The 6,558-nt window shown below is 35.7% G+C and overlaps 1 non-coding gene across 1 annotated transcript; it reads right to left on the reverse strand.

Moving 5' to 3' along the window:
- Positions 1 to 2,411: 2,411 nt before the first annotated feature.
- On the reverse strand, positions 2,412 to 2,484 carry Trnam-cau. Its single transcript has one exon. It is a non-coding gene; the product is annotated as a tRNA-Met (tRNA).
- Between the last annotated feature and the right edge of the window lie 4,074 nt (positions 2,485 to 6,558).

A 6,558-nucleotide genomic window follows, 5' to 3' on the forward strand; every position in this document is an offset into this window, starting at 1 on the left:
CACATCAATTCAGCCTTACACCACAACCACTACCACCACAACCATCAATTCAACCTTAACCACAACTACCACCCACCACAACCACATCAATTCAACCTTACCACCACAACTACCACCCACCACAACTACCACAACCCGCCCTAACCACCACAGTTACCACCGACCACACCCTCAAACCACCCCCCTAAACCTATACTGGGAGTGGACGCTACAAACTACAGTACGATACAGCACAATTAAGTATTTTATGTTATTTATGGGAAAATACAGAAATTTCAGTCCCAACATCACCGAGGTATTTTACTCTTTTTTTTTTAGGTGGCAAATGTGTCGAGTGTGGAAATGCTGATGACAAAGTGGAAAAGTTGGCAATTGGAAAGCTATTAACTTTTTTTTTTACGAGTTTTCAATGTTATTCTTTCCATTTCTTTTCGTTCTCATTTTTTTTCCCTGGTTTTTATTTAATTTTATTTAATTTTGTTTCCATATTTTTGGTTTTATAATATATTTTATTTTTTATTTATTTTTTTCGTTTGATTCATATCGATTTTTTTTTCTACGTCTCTCTCTCTCTCTCTCTCTCTCTCTCTCTCTCTCTCTCTCTCTCTCTCTCTCTCTCTTTCTCTCTCTCTCTCTCTCTCTCTCTTTCTCCACCAGTATTTTGTCTAATTTTCCCTCAGATGATATATGGATGCCAAGAGTTTCTGGGAATCCTGATGACAGATGACACTCTATTGCATGATGAACCAACTGTGTGTGTGTGTGTGTGTGTGTGTGTGTGTGTGTGTGTGACTCAACGTTAATGACACAGAAAATAATATATGATAATGCTATACAGGACAATGTAGGTTTTCCTTTCGGCGACTGTCGACTTTCATTCACATATACACACACATGCACATATATACGCACATATAAACACACACACACACACACGTACACACATGCATTCACACGCACACACCAAGGAAAAGAGACATACATACATACAAAAAATGGTTATCCTCGTGTCCTAGGATGGCCGGCCCAAGGGCCACCTATGCGTGAATTTAAGGTGTAGACTGTAGAAGCTGTTGCCAACACAACAACCACACCCTGAGTTAGCGACTTGCATGACCCAGTGTCAAGGAACAGTCCGAGAAGACCGGACAACTCGCAACTGCACTGGCTAACCATTTCCCGGAACACGATCTGCAAATCGATTAACATCCTGGGCCCGTATACGAGTACACAAAACTTTTATGCTAATGACATAATAGTAGTTAGCTAGCAGTAAAACTTAAAAGTTATACACAAAGCTTAACTAGCAAACTTTTACCGCACAAATAGTGTGTTTGTGCTGCTAGTTGTTAAGTACCGCTAAACAGCGTTAAAGATAGCAGGAGTTCATCATTTAAAATGGTCTTATGGCTGAATAACCTCAATAAAATTATGAAGATTAATTTCAATATTTACATTTATCTACATTTTGCTCATTAAAAAAAGAAAAATCTAATCTATGCCGTTTGAAGGAGGATTTATTAACCAAGGATAGTGATCGGTGGCTTTTCCTTGCCGTGCTGTTTGTAAACAAACATGTTATTGAGGAAATGGAAGTCTCATCCCCACGAAAGAATAGGAAGCCCAACTGGACAGCGGACCAGAATTTATTATTGGTGGATGCCAGTGAAGAGAAAAAGTTAATATTGAATGGCCACTTGAAGGCTTTCCTGAATAATAAAGACAAAAAGATAGGGTTATTTTTCGTTATCAACCCATCACCTTTTTACGATTTTTTTCTCACCATTTAGTAGATCTCACCGAGTAACGAAAGAATACAATTGAATTAAGCAGCGCATTCCAAAAATAAACGCAATAATCGCGATATATTAGTTGTAAAGACACGAATTTTTCGAAGTCCCAATTTGATGTTATGGTGACACGCAGCGTCGCTCTCGTTTCGTTAACCTGCCATCACCTTTATTCACGTGAAAAATTATTTTTTCGCTAGTTTTCTTGCCGTTTTAGATGATTCTGACATTTATCTTTGGGGCAAATCACTTTTTTTAGTTATGATAGGGAGTTAGGACGTAGCCTGTTAGGTCAGGTAACCTAACCTAACCTAACTTTTTTTAGTTAAGTTAGGTTAGGAGGTGACCTGACCTAACGCTGATGTTGTGTTGGTTCGCCAGGGTATCAACCAACAGACGACTATTACGGGACTTAACAGTGCTCCCGAGGTCTTTTAACTTAACAGTACTTTTAAGGGCCTTAAAAGTTTTGTGTATACCGTCCCAGGTCCCCAAATACTGCTGTGTAGACAGCGGCAAATGGCGTAAAGAAACTTACCCATAGTTTCATCCAGCCCAAGGATCGAACACGGGTCCACTCGCTTGGGAGGCGAATATGCTGACCGGTCGCCGCAAAATCTTTGCCCCGAGTGAGGATCGAACTCACGACCTTGAGATTATGAGACTCACGCGCTGCCTACTGCGCCATCGAGGCACTTAATACCGAAACATAACATACAACCAACATCACAGGGGACATAATTATGCTCATTCATTACATCAGAACATCATCTAGGACAAGTAATTTTTCAGCCATGATCATTATCATCCACTACTCTTAAGTGGTGTGTGTGTGTGTGTGTGTGTGTGTGTGTGTGTAATGTTTCCCCATTGTGCATTACGGTTAAGTGACTCGTTATTGTTATCTGATAATTAACTTTAGCAGAGACAAACATTAAAATGATATATCACCTCCGCTTAATTGGCTTCCTATGAAAGTACGGACAGGTGAGACAAAAAAAGGTGTAATGATTTGTTGTATAATAATTAGATAATAAGTGTTAGTTTTTCCTGGATAATATCGATTGATGGTTATCTTGTTATTTTTTAGAACACACACTCTCTCTCTCTCTCTCTCTCTCTCTCTCTCTCTCTCTCTCTCTCTCTCACTGAATGAATACCACAGGAGTGTTACCTGAGTTTAATGTCACAATTGTTCTCAGAAATGGACAGCTGTTGGAAGCACATACTGTAATTGTTTTTCTTTTGTCTCCTCACCCACATCCACACTTACCTTGGGCCACCCACACACACCCACACTTACTTGGGCTACCCTGCACCCACACACTAGCTGCCCCACACCTATTTCCCATCTTGGCTCCTAAAGTACATATACATACAGGGTATATACATACATTTAACAACTTTATAACACACACACACACACACACACACACACACACACACACACACACACACACACACACACACACACACACACACACACACACACACACACACACACACACAGCACATGAAAATTTACACCCAGATTTCATAAAAGTTAGATTAAATAGCTACATATTTCAACCCCACTTATGTAAAAAAAATAGCGAGTTTAGAATCCTTTGATTTTTTTTTTATCGTAAGAATCTTTGAGAATTTCGATCTAACAGAAGCAGATATAAACCAAACAAAGCGTAATAATAATTAATAATATAAACACAACATACGCACATTTAACGCACAAAATCCTTCATAATACAGAATTTGCGTATGACTTTGAGACTCTAAACGTATGAATCCTTGTGATTCTGTATTTGGCTAAAGTAGGCTTAGCGTATAGAGATTTAACATACGTAGATCAATTGAAAGAGCACCTCGGGAAATCAGACTTAACCTAACCACGAGAATCCTGTCTTCATGTACAAATCATTAAGAATTCGAATCTTCATGCTCAGGTGTGTTGGTGTGGGAGGGTGATTAATTAATCTTTATTTAAGGGTTTATTTACCAGGTAACCTCCGCTACCTGGGCCAGTCAGCTGAGGCTTCTAAGAAAATGATGAGTAATAAACCTGTGAAAAAAAAACTAAAATAAGGATGTTATTTTTTTCAGCCATTTTGTGATAATCGTTAAAAAATTTCCATCCCAGTAGTCAATTTAACATCACTTTATTATCTTCACTATTCACTATATTATCTTGAAATGATTATTTAAAACAGCCTTCAATCAGTGCTGCAATTATCGACCTTGATGAGAATAAGCACTAAAAGATCTATATTTTAGGTTTATGTAAAGTTAAAAAAAAAATAAATAAATAAACTAAAACCGAGTGAACTTCCGAATGACGCCGGCAGGGAAAGTCATTATTATTATTTTTTCTACTTTAAGTTTTAATGTAAACTCAACGCTCGCCTGACGCCAAGTTCTCAGTTATTCTTTTCTTCTGTGTTAAATAATTTTTAAGTTTAATACTTAAGCAGATCTTAATTTTAGTTTAAATTATTATTATTATTATTATTATTATTATTATTATTATTATTATTATTATTATTATTATTATTATTATTATTATTATTGTTATTATTATTATTAGTATTATTATTGTTATTATTATTGTTATTATTATTATTATTGGAATTATTATTATTGGAATTATTATTATTATTATTATTATTATTATTATTATTATTATTATTATTGGTTATAAAAAGAGATGAATGAGTAAAGGGATAAGATAACCGAAGGGATCTGGCACTACTGTTCTCCCCTCTCACTGAGGTACAGTAAATAATGACGTGGCATCAGTGTTTACTCCTCTCCCGGATGAGGTCTGATATTCAATTGGTAACGCTGCTTCTCCCTATTCCAATTTAGGTCTGATGATATTCTGGCAACCCTGCAAACCCCTCGCCTAGTAAAGGTATGATAATAATTTGGAAAAAAAGGGGGAAGCAGAGAAAAGTTTCACCTCATTTCCCCTCGCCCTGTTTAGGTATGGTGGTAATCTGGCAAAACTACCTCCCCTCACCTAGTTAAGCCGAGTTAATAATTTGGCAACACTGCTTCCCCTCCACTGGAATAGTCTTGGCGATGCTGCAGGTGTGTGGTGGCCCTCCATCCTCTACAGATAAAGGTAAAAAAATGTACCTGTAATTAATGAAAATATATTTTGCAAAAGTATATTAATAACAACAAGTTAATAAAAAACAACAAGAGAAATAATCTTAAATTAAAAATATATTTGATCAAAATAAACTGAAAATGTTAAAAAAAACATCGATAGAAATACATTAAATTAAATTAGTAAAAAGATGAAACTAAGAAAAATAAACTCGATTAAACAATAAAGAAACACAGAAAAAACATACAATTAAACAAGAAGAAACAAATGAAATTAATAGATGAATAAAAGCAAAAACAGGAAAATAAATTTGATGAAAACAATTTGAAAATAAAATGTTGAGAGAAATTAGAAAAAAAAACTGACAAAAATAAAAAAAAATCAGAAAAATAAAATAAATAAAACCGAATATTAAAAAAAACCCACTAATTAATATAAAAAATAAAATTAATAAAAATATCAATTATCATAATAAAGATAAACAAAAGAATAAAAATATAAAAAACATTAAAAATACAAATTACAAAAAGGAATCAAAAGAATATGACAAATCTTGAATTATTAACATTCCTAACAATGTATGTCTCTGTTCCTACTACCTTCAACCCTCCACCACACTTGTTAAAAAAAATCAAATCACCGAATCTTTCCAGCTCATCTAAGGCCCCCCTCGTTCCTCTACCTTCCCTACCATTAATCTTCCATACTAAGCTGTCTACCAGTAATTCCTCCGTTCATTTTTACACCCTATAACCTTATACAGCGCTTTCCTTCACTCCACTTTGGACTACGTGAACTCTTCCTGCTGTTATTTTAGTCAGAATTACACAGACACAAAGCGAGTAACAGCAGCAGTATTGATATGGTTGAGACTCTGGGGGCTGAGAGCTATCTTGAAGGCAGCGCTGTATTATAAAGGCTATTTGCCATGTCCTGTCCTGCCAAGCACTACTTTCAATTTCCTAATGTACACATCAAAGAAAATTAATACATTGAAATTAATAGAGATAATGCTATGATAAAAGAGCAATTACTTAATATTGAAACTTCATAACTGATGTCTCTGACCAAAGAGTAGGAATCTTTACTTTTTGTATGTGGGTTTTCCAGTATTTTATTGCCACTCCAAAAAGCATCGTGACCCCAGGGTGCGATGGGACAGAAAACGAGCGATAACCTGAGACACGTCCATGTATTGGTTGGGTTGGTCTTCGTCTGATGTTTCATATTCTTTCGGACGCCTGGGGTCTCGATACTTTTTGGATTGGCTGTACATAGATGATACAACACACTGTACACGTCATATCTTGAATCTCAGTACCTGTTAATGGTTAATATAATATCTTTAACCTCAAGGTATGTGTTAGTCTCTCAAGTACTCCCATACACAGTTACTAGAGACGAGATATAGTAAACTTAGTAGATAATATATGAGTTGGTATATTAAAAACAGGGTCTGACTCCCAGCCTATAGTTCAAGTCTTAACTAGTTATTTAGTATAATTAGATAACTTTATGTTGGAGGCAAGGTTTAGTAACAGCCATAACGCCCACGTTCAGATGTTACTATACAGTGGATGATGTACAAGAATAATCAATTTTTAAAGGAGGTTCTTAAAAGTATGGTCTGGCTTCACTGTTGTCTTAGACAGATTCTCAATA

This window comes from Homarus americanus, unplaced genomic scaffold, assembly GCF_018991925.1.
Source record: "Homarus americanus isolate GMGI-L3 unplaced genomic scaffold, GMGI_Hamer_2.0 scaffold16430, whole genome shotgun sequence".
Taxonomy (NCBI): domain Eukaryota; kingdom Metazoa; phylum Arthropoda; class Malacostraca; order Decapoda; family Nephropidae; genus Homarus; species Homarus americanus.